Raw genomic sequence first — 18,939 nt, forward strand, 5'->3', positions numbered from 1 at the left:
AGGATTATCTTAAAAATATTTTCTTTTATTTTTTGTTCATCACTCTATTTTTTATTCTAAAATGGAGCACCGTAAACTTAATTCTATAATAGAATTACTCTATTTTAGAGTAAAAATGAAGTAAATGGTTTTACAGAAGTAAACATATGTGTCATTTTAGAGTATTGTTTAAAAGTGTGCACACCTGCATATATGACTTAATTTGATGATATCTTATAACATACATAAATCAGGCGATAACATAAATATTTTTCATATAACATGAATAAAGTTAAATACAATTCATATTAAGATGTGTAAATTCAACTACAACACGTGTATTTATAATGTTTAAGCAAGTTTTAGATCAATAATAATGGGCATTTCAGAAGCTTCATAGCCGCTTGTATTATTACATGAGCATATGATCACCATCAGTGTTAGATGATGATGAATAACAACTGTTTTTTTTTTTTTTTTTTTTTTGAATAACAACTGTTTACACACTCATAAACACCAAAGAAAAAGAAAAAAAAATGAACAGAACAGAATCTTGTATTCCCATATGAGTTGATGTTTACAATGGTGGTTTGATGACTGCTGCCATCGTAAAACAACCCTCAAGCCATGTCAGTTGGTATCCACTACTTGTTACATACTATTAGAACAGATTCTCAACATTTAAGGGGGAAAAAAACGCATATTTGGTGGATAGAGCTACAGATGAAGATGCTGCAACATGAGAGAGGTTTATTCTTATTGGTCTCTTGATCTCATTGTTGTGTTAATTTTGTGGTTCTATGATCATGGACAGTTAGGAGTTTGAGTGTGTTCACGCAGCCAAGTTGATACGACCGAACACTTGATGTGAAACATCCTATGTTCTGCATGTTTCAACACTACTTCTCAATATTATGAGTAGTTCAAAACGTCCCATCTTCTGCATTACTTCCTGAGAAGGGATGAACCTCTAAAATCCACACTTTAAAGAGAAGACAATATTATTTAATTTCTTGGTTATGATACTCATTTTTGTTACATGTCTAAAAGTTAGATATGATGTGATAATATGTGTTTATCTCATATATGAAAATTAGATGGAGTTTTTTTTTTACAAATGTTAAAATATACTGTACTAACTTGAAATATATTAGTTGGTACAGTATCTAACTCTTTGTCTTGGTTTCTCCTCTGTTAAATCAAATTTAAGAAATTTAGAAAAGTAACACCACAAACCTGAATGTATTGTTGCATACTAAAACCTTATCTATAAATGAAGCGATTTGATACTAATCTCATGTATATCGTGGCCTCGTGGGACATGGAGCAGTATAAGAGAAACTATAACATATTAGAGAATTGCTCGAATCATATTCATCAACGTTCAATCATATCTAGATTCAAATGGGTCACTTTAACTAAACATAAAAGAACTATAACCCTTAAAACAAATCCAAAATACTTGCTTTAGTTTTAGTGATGTTCACTTTCTATTGTATAGAAGAACTCTATATCACATGACTGAGCATTCCCTAGACTCCAGTCACTCCTTGCTTTACTTTGAGGTTTAAGAATTCACGAAAACTGAGAGGAAGAACAGATACTGAAACTGCAGTACTTTACTTGTCGCACAGAAGCTCTGGAAACAACATGACCAGCTTGTAAGTGCATCATCTTCCATTACTTCTTTGCATAGCGGACATTTTAGCTCAGGCGGAACTTCTCGTACAGAGCGTGTTGTTGATGGCAATCCCTCCATTTCCTTTGCAAAAGCAGCCCTGAATATATTGAGACAGAATTAGCACTTAAGTTGTATTAAATATATGCGAGAAAGCACTCATAAGAGCTGCAACCGCACCACTTGGCAATGAATAAGAGCCACCAACATGGACTTGGGGATAGCAGTAGGTGATTTGACTCTTTTAACATTGTAATTAGGGTCATCATTGTGGGGCAATGATAAATAAAAAATTTCTAAGTCAAGTAAAGTAATTCTCATATATACTTTACTTGACTTAGCACCTTTTATCTGTTTACGAAAGTGTAAGAAAAATAAAGGAACTCTAACAAAAGCTGACATACCAGCGACATTACAACGATGGTAAATATACCCCGGAGGTGGAGTTTTACTTTCCCTTCTTGTAACTAAACAAACCAATATCTTAAAATTTAAAACAATTAAAACAAAACAAAACAAAACAAAACAAAGATATTGGAAAAAATTATTGAAAACATTCTAGAATATAATAATAACAAAGAATATGAAGATTACTAAAACCACTTTCACCCATCCTTCCATTAGTGCCCTATACGTAACATCTCCCTGCCCCAAAATTATATTGACCTTGCTTGTTAAATCGAATAAAAATAAGAGGATTGATAAATGTCTAAAAACATCAACATTTTTACGTCCACCATTTGTGAAAGATGGCTTACCTCTACCAGTCAAGTGCCGGGGTGTCAATCAACTCCCGAAGTTAGCTGTCTTCATATACTTTCTCTTCTGTTGGTGCAAGAACATGACATGGATCATTGTGATGGGAACCTTGGACAGCAGGAATGAAGTAAAAATCATTCCCGAACTCATCTTCAAGCTAGAAGGTGAAAATGGGTACTTTTCTAGCTATAAAAAGGTTTCAAAATGGGTGCACCCAACTCCAATATAAATGTTCACCGTAATCAACTTACATATTTTGCTATAGGCGGCAGAGCAACATGAGAATTGCTGGTTTTTCCACTTTATTCTCGATTCTAGGCCTGCAACGCTCAGATAATTGCATTATTTAACATGAAAATCCAGGTGTTGCTTCAAACCAATAGTCACACTTTCAACTTATGTTTAAGCTAAACATCTTTTTGTTGAGCTTAAGATAAAATAGCTAAATAAGAGAACAAAGCAATGGAAATCAAAAGATCTGGTAGAACGTACTCTTGTGCAGTGATAAGTCTGACGCGAGGCCGTCCTGAGACTGGACGAATTAAATCAGATGTATTCTTCGGTATTAACATTGATTTATTCAAGTACTCTGAAAATTCAAAATAGAGAAAATATAAAGTCCATGAGTGTAAACATGTTGGCATGACTCAGTAAGAACTCAAACCTGTTTGTCGATGAGGAGTAGCTCTAACCCAATAAAGCTCCCACCATTTGCAATGTATCTAGCGTCCCAGAAACGGTTCAACCGAAATTGTAGCTCAAATACTGCTGGTCATGTTCTTGAAATAATCAGAGAAGGGAGAATTTCCGGTGGATTTACTGGCCATAGCTGTGCTTTTCAGTGGATGTTTTGGATTTCGGGTGGTTTTAGGTTTAGAAGAAGCAATTTATAAGGGGATCAAAGTGAGGTGAAACGTTATAAAGGACGGATTAAAGAGCTCATTTATTGATCAGGAGGTGCCGAGGTGGTGGTGGTAACGGCGATTACAGAACTGAGGTGTCGAAGACGAAGTGGCAACGACGATTACAGAATCGATGCAGGTTAGGTTTTTGGACTTGGGCTTGACTTGGTCCAGGATAAATATTTTGGAGACCAAACAAAAAGCCTAGATTCTCTTCTCTTACGACAATTAATGGTGATGTGGCAGTATACTCCTCTATCATTGGTTGATTTAATTAAATGATGTGGACACCTTCTCCATTGAGATTATTCTCTTTTTAGTATAGTACTGATATTTAATTTATTAATTACCCATATTGATAGAACAACACGTAACTTTGGCATAATTAAAAGATTTGCTATATACAAGAGATCATTGCAGATTTGCGAATCCAAGGCTTTAAATTAGGAGATTTGTACGAGGTGATTAAGGGTTCGGAGAAATCGACGATCAAGGTTTTGCAACTTGATTAACGTCCTACGAGGAAACCCTTCAATGGTTTCTCTATTGGTGGTTCTGAATTCAACATGGAGACGTTGAATCCCTGCTGCATTAACAAGGTAGTGTCTTCTGCTCCGTCTGTAAGAAGGTGTAATGGCTCTGTGTTTGAACATTTGTTGGATGGGGTTCTCACTTTTACCTGAACTATTCACAAATTCTGTGTGCTCAGTCGTCCCTCTTTTATTTTTTGTGTGAACTTGGGGCTGAACAACTTATTGGCATAAATACATCATCCGTTTTATTTATCAGAGAACTACGTTGTGGTTTTGTTGATATATGGTCGGTGTTGGTGATTTGCAGGGTCTGGTTTGAAGCATACATGTTTTTTTTAATTATCCCAACGCAATTTGACATCCACGGAGCGCTTAGATGCTCACTTTCAAGATTCTGACAATGTAAAACGCTGTAAGTTGCATTTAGAATCTGGGTTGATTAATTTCTTATCTTAGTGGGTCCTTTATTTAGTTTTTTTATTGGTTTGTGTTTTGCCTACTGATTTTGTTTTGTTCACTCTGTCATCTTCCTCTGTGTTAAGTGTTAAACTTAGATTAGTATTGTGTTTTTTTTTTAAAAGAGCTTTTAGATTAGTATTGTTTCCTCTTGATATCTCCACAAAATTCGAAAAAGGTAAATTTAAACTCCCAAAATCAACGTGACTTGATATATTAAATTTACAAATATTTATTCACAAATATTTCATCTCTACCAAATAAACGTGACTTCTTAGCTTTGTAAAACATTACACATTGTCTGATTGATTTCACTCGCAAGCAACCTTTTTTCATTTCACTTTTGGCAACAAATATCTATGTGTTCAAATCGTTGGTGAGTCTTAGTTGATTTCTTTTCAAATTCATTTTCTTATCCCAAACGTAGCAAATGATTGAAGAGATTGATAAATCTATTTTGAAACCTTAGCCTAGATTATTGGGGTAAAACAATTGACTATTATTGGGAGTTGAAATTAGATGATCTCATCTCTTAGATGATGGAATCTTAGTCTATGTGCTGTGAAACTCTTTTTTTGACCGGAGCCTATGTGCTGTTGTGAAACTCTTTTTTTTTTGTTTCTCTTTAAGCTAATGCACGTTACTTATTGTTTGATTTATTTACCCTGCAGTTAATGATGGCTAAGTTGAAATTTCAAGCTCGAAGAAAGTCTCAATGCTGCAGAAGATCTGGATGGTATTTTTAGATTATTTTCTTTGCTAATGTGGTAATTTTTTTTTAATTCTTGAATAAATTCAACATATTGTTTTAAATCCAGTATCTTAACTAAACTAATCTTCAAACATTAATTCATATATGAAATAATTAATAGAACCACAATTATATTCGTGGACCATATTTCCAATTTTACCTACGTTAATGATTCATATATATCTAAATACTTCCCAAGATTTGGTTACCATTTTTTCTGTTATTCTTAAGATATCAAAAATATTAGTTCGAGATCATATATCCAAAGTTTGTTGAGAAAATCTATTAGTGTTTATTCTAATAATTTATTATACTAAATATATACTTAATAGTTTGTTCCTATTATTTTGCCATTTTTGGTTTTCTAAAAAAAATATATATTAAACATACTACGATTTTATAATATCCTAAACCTACTTTACCCAACGCTTTTTTGCTATAAATATAACAACCTTTTTTCATTTCACTTTTGGCAACATATCAAAATCTGCAATGGTAGTTATCGAGTACAAGTAATTTATACTTGAAAGAAAATTAATATTCAGGGGACATTCTAATAATAATAATTTTCCGTAGTCAACAATGTATTAATATCAAGCTACTAGGTGTTTTGCCCGCACATGCGGGCATAAATTTCTTATAAATATGTCTTATTAATCTAAAATCAGCATAATAAATTATTATTTATGTTTTTAAATAGTTAGATCAAACATCAAAATATTTATATATGTCAAGTACTTTTAATCAAAATATATACTTATTATAGTGTTAAGTTTTTTTAAAACACTCATATCTTAGAGATAGTTTAGAATATATATTTATATTTTTTTGTTGACTAATATTTAATAATAAATTGTTTTGTATCTTAATTGTTTTTAACTTTTATAATAAAAATATTGTTTGCAGATAGGCACAAGAAAAAAAAATATAGAAGAATTATATTCTTTTTTTGATAATTCTAAAATATTATTTTGTAATCAATTATTTAATATAGCATATAACACATAAACTTTATATCATTAAAATAAATTAGTGAATAGTTAGAAACTAATAATAAATTAATAACCTATCTAAAAGTCTAAAACCTAATAAAAATATGACAAATAAGAAAAGCTAATATAACATATAAATTTAATATTAATAAAATAAAATTCGTTTTTATTTATATAGAATATTCATCAAGGCTATTATTTTAAATTAATGATTTAGTTACTCAGCTCAAAACAAATAATACATCAACGATAATTTAGCTTAAACTTAATAAAAATATGACAAATAAGAAAAGCTAATATAACATATAAATTTAATATTAATAAAATAAAATTCGTTTTTATTTATATAGAATATTCATCAAGGCTATTATTTTAAATTAATGATTTAGTGACTCAACTCAAAACAAATAATACATCAATGATAATTTAGCTTAAACTTAATAAAAATATAACAAATAAGCAAAATTAGCTAAAATCATGGAGAACATGACAAGTAAGCAAAATTACTTCATAAATAATAGTATAGATTAACATTGCTTTATCGAATAAATTTTCCTTGGTAAATCATGCCCAACTCTTAACAAAAAAAAAAATCAGGCCCAACTAAAAGGATAATTGGATCACGTCTAAGTATATAATATTATACCATCTAATATATATAATATTTTCAAAATTATAATTTTTACATGGAAATTAGTTATATAATTATCAACATTAAAACCCATATAATTTGGACATTAATTCCATAAAATTAGAAAACTGAACAATATTTCTTATAATATTTTAACAAGGTTTTTTTCCCGCACATGCGGGAATAATCATTTAACAACTAATTATTAGTTTATGTCTTATTAATTTAAAAATTAGTATAATAAATATTTGTTTATTCTTTAACAAAACTTTTAAATCAAAGATTAATATATATATATATATATATGTATATATGATAAAACATTCATCAATATATATGTTTATTATTGTGATAAACTTTTAAAAAGAAATTCATATTAGAAATATTTTAGAAAATATTTTATACAAATATTTTTGATTGGTTAATATTTAATTATAAATAGTTCTATATCTTCATATTTTATAATAAAAATATTATTTACAGATAACAACAATATATATATATATATATATATATATATAAATTATCTATTTTTTTAAAAGTATGTCTTATTTTGATGATTTTATCATATTAGTTTATAAGAAATTAGCTAATATAACTAAGAATCTAAGATTATTAATAGAAAATCATATTTAACAATATATAATAAGCAAAATTCCTTAAATTATGGAAAAATGACACATAAAAAATCACTTTTTGATTGATTAATATTTAATTATAAATTATCTCACGTCTTAATCTTTTATAAAACCCTAGAGGAAGAAGAAGATAACAAAATAAATAAATATATGAATTATCCTATAAATAAATATATGAATAAATAAAAATCTGATTTTGCAGATAACAAAAAAATATCAATATGAGAATTATCTTCTTTAATATATATATATTTTGATAATTGTCATACTAATTTATAATCAATTAGTGAATATAAAATATAATATATTAATAATGTAAATTTCGTATTAATTTTATAAGAAAAATAAAATTTAAATCAAATACCTAAAATCATAGAAAACATGACACATAAGCAAATTTTTATTAATATTAATATATATTTCGTTTTAATTTTATAATAAAAGAGAAATTTAAAGCAAATATCTAAAATTATGGAGAACATGACACATAAGCAAATTTTTATTAATATTAATATGTATTTCTTTTTAATTATATAACAAAAGAAAAAATTAAATCAAATATCTAAAATCATGGAGAACATGACACATAAGCAAATTCACATTTCAAATAATAATATAGATATTAGTATTTCAAGTTTTGTTAAACAAATACCAATATAATATCAATATTTTTTAATTCCTAACCTAAATAAAAAAGGACTCTATACTATAAATTTGTTTAACAATAATCTATACTATTAAAACATGAATATGATCTATTGATAGGTGTAGTCCAACTATTTTAATAAAATTATTAAAACCTCTTATTAATCATCTAAAAGAAATATTATACAATAAAAATACAAATATTACTACAAAACACAAAATATTAAAATTAAATTTCTAAAAAAAATATAAAACAGAAAATATACCCGCCCTTTTAAGGGCGGGTCAAAATCTAGTCAATACTATTAAAACACAAGGGATTTTTTTGAGGTACCTTAAAGTTTTGAAGTATTTACAACTCTTTGCCATTGTATATTTTCAATATATGCTTTTAATTATTTTCCTTTAATTATCAAATAAATAATTTATATTCAAACTAATAATATCTATTATTATGGCAAGTATCATTTATAAAAAGATATGCTGCAATTTTTAATAGATAATGCTTCTTTAATTCAAAAACTTAATATTAATATTAATTTATATTATTAATTACGAAATAATTAATATATTATTTAATAAAAATATTTAAAACATTGAGTAAGATTTTTCTCAACAGATTTTTTTATAATTAAAAACAAAATCCAATCAATACTATTAAAACACAAAGGATTTTTTCAGGACACCTTAAAGTTTTGAAGTATTTACAACTCTTTGTCATTGTATATTTTTTATATATGCTTTTAATTATTTTCCTTTAATTAATCAACTAAATAATTTATATTCAAACTAATAATACTTATTATTATGGCAAGTATCATTTATAAAATTAACATAATTATTATAAAAATTAATATTTTGTTAACAAAACAAAATAATAATAAATAAATATTTAAATATATGATTAATATTAAAAATATATACCTATAATAATGTATATATATATATATATATATATTTAATTAAAATCCCGCTCGGTTTAGCGGGTCAAAATCTAGTTATATATATTAGTAGAGGAACATAATTTCTTTTTCAAAGTTTCTTTCACTTAAATAAATAAATAAATAAATATCTAACAAGATCTTACCAAAAAGTTTAAATATTTTTTATAAAATAATACATTAACTAAATACGTGATTAGCAATGTAATATTATTTTAAATTAACGTTAATTAAAATAAAATTGTTTGCTATATTTTTTAAAACTAATTATAGTCTATAGTTTATTAAATTAGATATGCTATATAAAACAAATATAACGAATTATATATATATTAGTAAAGTAACATAATTTATTTTTCAAAGTTTATTTCACTTAAATAAATAAATAAATAAATAAATATCACCCGCTGTTGGTCGATCTTCTCTCTTACTCCGGTGGTTGGTGGTTTTCACCGCCACCGGGAGCAGCTAAGACTCCGGGGAAAAAGGCTCTCAAAGCTCTTTACCGCCGGCTTTCTGTCTCCGGGAAGGGATAGTTCTTCTAGCATCTCTATCGCCGGCTTTGTGTCTCTGTAAAGGATAGTTTTTTTAGCATCTCGATCACTGGAACTTATGTTCTTGTGTGGTGAATTAGTATTAGTTTGAAGTCGTGGGAATACTGCTTTTGTTTGGTTCTTCTTGTTTCAGTCACTTCGTCGCATCCTAAGTTGGCTTTTTGGGTTCGTTTTTTTGTGATTTATGTTCACTGTGGAGGTATCTACTAGACCTTATCTTGGACCTTTGTGGTTTTGGGAGATGGTTTCTAGACGAATCAGTTAACTTGACCTTCAGTTTTTCTCTTGCGAGGAGGTGGGCAGTCTTTGTTCTCTAGGTCACTTGGCTGCCTTGCGAGTGTCCGCGTGTAAGAGCTGGTGGTCTTCTCTAACGTTTTCCCAAGTAGCGTTTCAAGGTCTTTTGTCCTTGTATCTTAGTTTTAGTGGTGGTTTCTGGTCATGCAAGTTTCACATGGATAGCAGCTGGTGGAGATTTGACCTCTCGATTGTTTCTGATGTTACTGGTTCTAATATGGCTTGGTGATATTCCCTTCAGGGTTGGAACTACTCAAGACATTTGTTCTTTAGGTCAGCTCCATTGATATTGAATTCTTCTGGAAAGGTGGAAGAAATAGACTTGTGAACATATATGAGTTTTAGGCTCTGTTTATGTCTTTGTTTTATTTTGTTTGGTTTATGTTCTTTGTCTTTGGTTTCTTATCAATACTATGTATCTCAATTTTCTTCGAGTTAAAAAAAAATATCACCCGCTGTTAAAACGAGTTAAAAATTGTTATATATCACTAATCATGTACAACAAATAGTTACATGTATAAAAATGAAAATAACCACCCACACGGTTGTGCGGATCGAAATCTAGTGTTAATTATTTTTAAATTAATATATATTAATTACATCCAATAAAAATATAAGATATTTTAACTGTTATTTAGTTTAATTACATCGAATTATTTACATCCAATTATTTTTCGTTTTATACATTTCATCTTTTTATTAACTGTTATTACATTTTCGGGTTTTCATAATTTTAAATAATCAAATAAAAAACATTCTTCAATATATGATTGTTCAAAAACTGTAGAAATAAAATTTTAACATATGTTAATAACTTTATTTGTATAAAAATATGACATGTTTAACAAATTTAAACCCATTTTATTGGTAGATGACAAATATGAGATGTTTATTTGTAACTACTATTCAGATCAGTGTTGGAAACACTGAGAATATACGAGAAATGAAATGCATCATATCTTCCCCGTTTCATTAGTGAAATGTTTAACCAGCTTCAAAAATTCCGCCCTTGCATTTGTTTCCAAGAGCAACAACAGCAGCATTTGCCTCAGATATAAACAAGGTACCTCTGTGTTCGCTGTCTTGTTCGTCAAAGACCCACAAAAGCTCAGAAATTTTATATCTTGTCCTGAAGCAGGCCAAGAACTGCTTCTCTCCGAAGAAGCCCGCTGAGTTGGTGTCATAGAAGGCGAACACTCGTTTAAGTTGGTGTTCCGAGATTTCAACCCCCATCATGGTAAAACATGATTTTGTGATAATTATTTATAATACTTCACTAACTTTTTTTCTAATACACTTATTACTTTTTAGGAAACTTAAAATACATATATTACTTACCAGACTATTTTAATTCAAATGACATATATTATTTAATGGTGATATGTACCAAACCATTCGTTTTATATAGATATGAATTTAAGAATTAAAATAAAAATTATATAATATACATGGTCACATACGTAATAGATTAGTCTATGGACCTACGAATTTATATTATTGCATCAAAAAAAATGTTGGTTTGTAAATCATATATGAGATATCAATAACTAAATGGAGGAATGTATAATGAAGGAGTGAGATTTATAGAATGTAATATGTAGTTACCATAAATATAGGATTGCTACACTTATAATATCTAAAGAAAATCAGAGAAAATTATGATAATATATTGTTAGGCGAAATTTAAGTAGGACCAGGAAATTATTAGCTCCTAGGAAATGATTCAAACAACCTTTTTAAGTAGATTTATTAAAACCCCTTCTCTTTTAATAGTATTGATAGTTAGAGTAAATAATTGTTGGACCAAAAGAATAATAAATAGTTTAAGTAGGTGCAACAACTTTATATAAGTAGATTTTTTTTTAAAATGTTTCCCTTTAATAGTATAGACTAGATTTTAACCCGCCCTTAAAAGAGCATATATATTTTTTTGTTTCCATTTTTTTCTTAAAAATTAATTTTTATATTTTTAATTATATTCCTGTTTTTATTTGTATAATAATTTTTAAATGATTAATAAGAGACTTTAATCTATTCTATTAATTCTTCAACATGACCTATTGATACGAAGTTATGTCCAATTTAAAATTTCAAGAGTACATGTATTTTGAATATAACTGCAACGTTTCTCTATTGCCTAATAATCAGGATACCTTTTCAATATAAGTGCAACCATTAATATAATCACCTTATATATAACTGCAACGATTTCTCTATCCACTTTTGGTAACTGCATTCTATGAAACTTGCCTAATATAACTGCAACCACTAAAGTACTTATGAAATTTGATTTATTTGATATAGTTACATAAAGTTATATCTATTTTACTAAAATATGCTATTACAATTCTTATATAAAATTATGGTTTTATGGTATGTGTTATAATTTAGCATAACTGTATGTGTGTGTGTATATATATATATATATATGTGTATATATATATATATATGTATATTATTTATAGTTTGTATTGCAATATTTTTAATAAACTAAAAATTAGTATATTTAAATTAATATATATTAATTTTAAATTATTTTTAAATTAATATATATTAATTACATCCAATAAAAATATAAGATATTTTAACTGTTATTTAGTTTAATTACATCGAATTATTTACATCCAATTATTTTTCGTTTTATACATTTCATCTTTTTATTAACTGTTATTACATTTTCGGGTTTTCATAATTTTAAATAATCAAATAAAAAACATTCTTCAATATATGATTGTTCAAAAACTGTAGAAATAAAATTTTAACATATGTTAATAACTTTATTTGTATAAAAATATGACATGTTTAACAAATTTAAACCCATTTTATTGGTAGATGACAAATATGAGATGTTTATTTGTAACTACTATTCAGATCAGTGTTGGAAACACTGAGAATATACGAGAAATGAAATGCATCATATCTTCCCCGTTTCATTAGTGAAATGTTTAACCAGCTTCAAAAATTCCGCCCTTGCATTTGTTTCCAAGAGCAACAACAGCAGCATTTGCCTCAGATATAAACAAGGTACCTCTGTGTTCGCTGTCTTGTTCGTCAAAGACCCACAAAAGCTCAGAAATTTTATATCTTGTCCTGAAGCAGGCCAAGAACTGCTTCTCTCCGAAGAAGCCCGCTGAGTTGGTGTCATAGAAGGCGAACACTCGTTTAAGTTGGTGTTCCGAGATTTCAACCCCCATCATGGTAAAACATGATTTTGTGATAATTATTTATAATACTTCACTAACTTTTTTTCTAATACACTTATTACTTTTTAGGAAACTTAAAATACATATATTACTTACCAGACTATTTTAATTCAAATGACATATATTATTTAATGGTGATATGTACCAAACCATTCGTTTTATATAGATATGAATTTAAGAATTAAAATAAAAATTATATAATATACATGGTCACATACGTAATAGATTAGTCTATGGACCTACGAATTTATATTATTGCATCAAAAAAAATGTTGGTTTGTAAATCATATATGAGATATCAATAACTAAATGGAGGAATGTATAATGAAGGAGTGAGATTTATAGAATGTAATATGTAGTTACCATAAATATAGGATTGCTACACTTATAATATCTAAAGAAAATCAGAGAAAATTATGATAATATATTGTTAGGCGAAATTTAAGTAGGACCAGGAAATTATTAGCTCCTAGGAAATGATTCAAACAACCTTTTTAAGTAGATTTATTAAAACCCCTTCTCTTTTAATAGTATTGATAGTTAGAGTAAATAATTGTTGGACCAAAAGAATAATAAATAGTTTAAGTAGGTGCAACAACTTTATATAAGTAGATTTTTTTTTAAAATGTTTCCCTTTAATAGTATAGACTAGATTTTAACCCGCCCTTAAAAGAGCATATATATTTTTTTGTTTCCATTTTTTTCTTAAAAATTAATTTTTATATTTTTAATTATATTCCTGTTTTTATTTGTATAATAATTTTTAAATGATTAATAAGAGACTTTAATCTATTCTATTAATTCTTCAACATGACCTATTGATACGAAGTTATGTCCAATTTAAAATTTCAAGAGTACATGTATTTTGAATATAACTGCAACGTTTCTCTATTGCCTAATAATCAGGATACCTTTTCAATATAAGTGCAACCATTAATATAATCACCTTATATATAACTGCAACGATTTCTCTATCCACTTTTGGTAACTGCATTCTATGAAACTTGCCTAATATAACTGCAACCACTAAAGTACTTATGAAATTTGATTTATTTGATATAGTTACATAAAGTTATATCTATTTTACTAAAATATGCTATTACAATTCTTATATAAAATTATGGTTTTATGGTATGTGTTATAATTTAGCATAACTGTATGTGTGTGTGTATATATATATATATATATGTGTATATATATATATATATGTATATTATTTATAGTTTGTATTGCAATATTTTTAATAAACTAAAAATTAGTATATTTAAATTTAAAATAAATCTTCAATTTGTATTCATAAATTTATGATTAGAAATTTAATAATAAAATAGTAATAATTAATTTCAGACATATTTACAGAAAAAAAAATACAAAACAACACTATATATGCGCTTCAAGCACAGATCAAGATCTAATATAGGTATAACATTTTACCGGACCCGAAAAACCAAACTAGAACGGATCCAAAAATACAGGTTCAGATCCGAGTCTATGCTAAAATATTTATTGGATCTTTTTTATGGGTACCCACGAGTCTCGGTTTGGATCTACGTCCTACAAGAGACCCAATCGGGTATTCGAAATACTTAAAAATTATTATATATTAGGTAAATTTGGATGATTGTGTGTATTTTGGATATTTCAGATATTTTTTAAAGTTTCGGGTTCAGGTTTTTAGGTATAATTTCAGGTTTCTGGTAAATTTTAGATCTCCAAAAAATATAATTTGGGTGTTCGGGTAAAATTTGAGATACCTTTCGGGTTTTCGGATCTGATTTTGGGTAAGTTTCAGATATATTTTCTCCAGGTATTTTTAGGATTTGCAGGTACTTTTCGAGTTTTCAAATTCAGTTTGGATATGTCAGGTCTTTTTCGGGTCCTATACCCAAATCAACCCGAATCCGAAATAAAACTAAAATTACGAGTGTTTTACGGATATTAGAATTATATACCTCAACCGACAAGAGTTCGACAAGATCCGGGCCGAGTAGACCTGAAAAACTATAGATATCTATATGGATCTAAATTTTCAGGAACCGAAGAATGCGGATCCATACACATATATGACTACAAAAAAATATGATTAAAAAAACACAAGTATTACAATTAAATATCTAAAAAAAGTTAAACAAAAAAATATACATGTCCTTTTGAAAGGGCGGGTCAGAATCTAGATACTGAAGACCCGACTGTTCTCAAATATTAAAAAAATAGTTTCATTTAAAATAAAAAATCATATAAACTTTTTAAAATACACAAAAACAGATTTTATCAATACATAACGGGTCTAGGACAAAAAACAATAGTTTAAAAATATTAAACTTTTATTTAAATTAAAATACTAAAAATAAAATCACTGTGAAATAATTCACAAGTTTAACAGCAGGTTAATAAACAAAAATCATAATACGGGTCAGAATTATTTGGAGTCTTCAAATTTTGGTCATATTTAAAATAACAAAAATAATTCATACAATAATTTTAGATAAATTTCATAAAATTCTTAACAAAATATAATTTATCAAGGATAAAAATATTCATGACATAAGATTAATTTTTCAAAAAAATATACCCGCCCTCTGAAGGGCGGGTCAGAATCTAGTAATTATATTAAAATGGACAACACCTATATCAATAGGTTATGCCCCTGTTTTATTAGTATTGATTCATACCCGAACCAAGTTTAACAGCAGGTTAATAAACAAAAATCATAATACGGGTCAGAATTATTTGGAGTCTTCAAAATTTTGGTCATATTTAAAACAACAAAAATAATTCATACAATAATTTTAGATAAATTTCATAAAATTCTTAACAAAATATAATTTATCAAGGATAAAAATATTCATGACATAAGATTAATTTTTCAAAAAAAATATACCCGCCCTCTGAAGGGCGGGTCAGAATCTAGTAATTATATTAAAATGGACAACACCTATATCAATAGGTTATGCCCCTGTTTTATTAGTATTGATTCATACCCGAACCAAGTTTAACAGCAGGTTAATAAACAAAAATCATAATACGGGTCAGAATTATTTGGAGTCTTCAAAATTTTGGTCATATTTAAAACAACAAAAATAATTCATACAATAATTTTAGATAAATTTCATAAAATTCTTAACAAAATATAATTTATCAAGGATAAAAATATTCATGACATAAGATTAATTTTTCAAAAAAAATATACCCGCCCTCTGAAGGGCGGGTCAGAATCTAGTAATTATATTAAAATGGACAACACCTATATCAATAGGTTATGCCCCTGTTTTATTAGTATTGATTCATACCCGAACCAAATATGCAAAGATTCGAACTAAACCTGAATCAAAATTTCTAAATATTCGAATGAGGCTAAAAATTTTAACTCTTAAAACCCAAATTCCGGAGAGATTCAAACCTAACGCGAATGGATATCGGAATGTCCATCCCTATTTGGTGAATTGTTAGTTTATAAATTGTAATAATGCATATAACTTTACTATGCTATAGAAAGAAAATTATGAAAATAGTCAACATAACATATCCTCATTTTAAGTTAACTTTTTTTTGTTAGTGTACGTGTTTATAAACAAATGTGTCAAATGGTAAACCACAAAAAAATTAATGAAAGTCTTAAACGGTTTATAGTGATTGTTTTTGGTGTAGGCCCACGACATACATATACATAAGTTGTTTTGGTTTAGTAAGTAATCAGTTACTATAAATCAGTTAATGTATTAGATAAAAATATAATATTTAAAAGAGGTATATTGTGTAACTGAATTATAGGGGATATCTATCCTATTAAAAGTGAAGTACAAATGGGAATTAACCCTCACTTCATTTCATTATTTACAACTGACTGCCACTGCTTTAAATTAAAAATCTTTTGAGTATTTTTAAGCCCATCACATTTTTTTTGTTCTAATTTTTAATGGGCTAGACATTTTTAATTTAACTTACTTTTAACTGGACCTAATTGTATTTTATCTAACCATTTTTAACCAGTTCACATGTCTAATTCTAACCATCTCTAACCATAAATTGGACTTATAATCATATTTCACATGAGCACAAATCTAAACTATTATAACAACTGTTTTCTACCAAAAGAGATATTAAAACGATGGTCAGAGATTTACCACAAATCTAAATAACTATATATATCAATATTTTTGGTTTCTTACATAATATACTTCGATGCAAAACCATTTTTTTTCCGATGCAAAACCAGTTGGTTTGTCAAATTCAGTTTGGAGTAAAAACCATTCGGTTTTCTTATTTATTTAATAATTGCAATATTGCTCGAGAATAAATCTAATCTTTCAAACATAAGATCAAGCTCTAATTCTATATTATTAAAATTGAAGTACTAATTATATTTGTTTGGAAACATGGATAACAGTCTAAAAACAAGTTTGTTTGGAAATATGAATATCAATTAAAAAAATAGGTTTGTTTGGAAACATGATTAGCATTATAAAAATATATTGTTGTTTGGAAACATAGATAGCAATATACTAATAAAAATAATGGGTTTATGTTATTAACAAAAATTAGAAGACTTTATATTATGAAAAACTATCTATTTGAGTCAACTTTAAAATATACGAAAATGGACTACTCTAATTACTTAAAAACATTTTTTGTCTAATATAATCATAAAATAAAATTTAAACTTTATATACATATTTCAAATCAAAATAATAATTTAAAGTTGATTTGTATCAGAAATTTATTTAAAATATGCATACATTCAAAATTTTATTTTTACTAAAATATTTTACAATAACCATAATTAAAAAATGTTTTCAATATATATCAAAAAAATAATAAAAACCCCAATTTAATGTACCGACTTAAGTTATGGTTTTTATATTTCACATTAAATTTTAAAAATATAATATATGTAAGTATTTATATGATAGTATATATAAAATACTATTAATTATATGACTATTTATGATATATAATAGTGACTTCATAAATAATAGTGACTAGAGGTGGGCGTTAGAGTATCCATTCGGATTTGGTTCGGATCTATTTGGGTTTCGGGTTTCCGGGATCAAAGATTTGAGTCCATTCAGATATTTCTAAATTTCAGTTTGAATTCTATTCGAAACTTTGTGGGTTCGGTTTGGGTTCATATAATCTATTTAAATTAATTTTAAAATTTTAAAATTCATTATATATACTTTAAATTTCTCAAAATCTATAAATAAATAATATATTACATATAAATTTGAATAACAAATGTCTGAATACCTAAACTTAACATATAAATTGGTTTGATTTAAATATTTGGATCGAGAATCAATACTTATTTTGTATTTTTGGTGTTATGAGTATGCTAACTATTTTAGATATTTATTTTTGAATATTTTTATATATTTTAAGCATTTAAACCAACTTAAAAGTATCATATATATTCTGGATATTTTGATATACATTAAATCTAATATATATAGTATATAAATCTTTTTTTCGGATACATTTTGGTATCTGAAATACTTCACTTGGGATCGGATCCGGTTTCGATTCTCTAAAACATCAAAATTTTGAATAATTATATATTTAATCATTTTGGTTCGAGTTTGGTACTATTCTTTTGGATCGGAATCAGTTTAGTTCTTCAGATTTATTCAGCCTTAATAATATAAAAATAAATAGCAACATAATTTTGAAAATACACCCGCACGGGCGTGCGGGTCAAGATCTAGTTATATTTATTTCTAATGAGAAATGAATAAGTCCAAAACTAAATGACAACATTTATAGGTAGATAAAAAACATGACTCTATTTTAATAATTCATACAATAATTTTAGATAAATTTCATAAAATTCTTAACAAAATATAATTTATCAAGGATAAAAATATTCATGACATAAGATTAATTTTTCAAAAAAAATATACCCGCCCTCTGAAGGGCGGGTCAGAATCTAGTAATTATATTAAAATGGACAACACCTATATCAATAGGTTATGCCCCTGTTTTATTA

At 27.0% G+C, this 18,939-nt stretch overlaps 1 long non-coding RNA gene across 1 annotated transcript; it reads right to left on the reverse strand.

The window, feature by feature from the left end:
• Positions 1-1,311: 1,311 nt before the first annotated feature.
• On the reverse strand, positions 1,312-3,494 carry LOC130498598 (uncharacterized). The gene is made up of 5 exons (XR_008937491.1): positions 3,081-3,494; positions 2,909-3,005; positions 2,668-2,736; positions 2,416-2,524; positions 1,312-1,757 (listed from the first exon to the last, which is right to left on the reverse strand). It is a non-coding gene; the product is annotated as an uncharacterized LOC130498598 (long non-coding RNA).
• Positions 3,495-18,939: the final 15,445 nt, after the last annotated feature.

The sequence above is a fragment of the Raphanus sativus genome, chromosome 8, assembly GCF_000801105.2.
Source record: "Raphanus sativus cultivar WK10039 chromosome 8, ASM80110v3, whole genome shotgun sequence".
Lineage (NCBI taxonomy): Eukaryota > Viridiplantae > Streptophyta > Magnoliopsida > Brassicales > Brassicaceae > Raphanus > Raphanus sativus.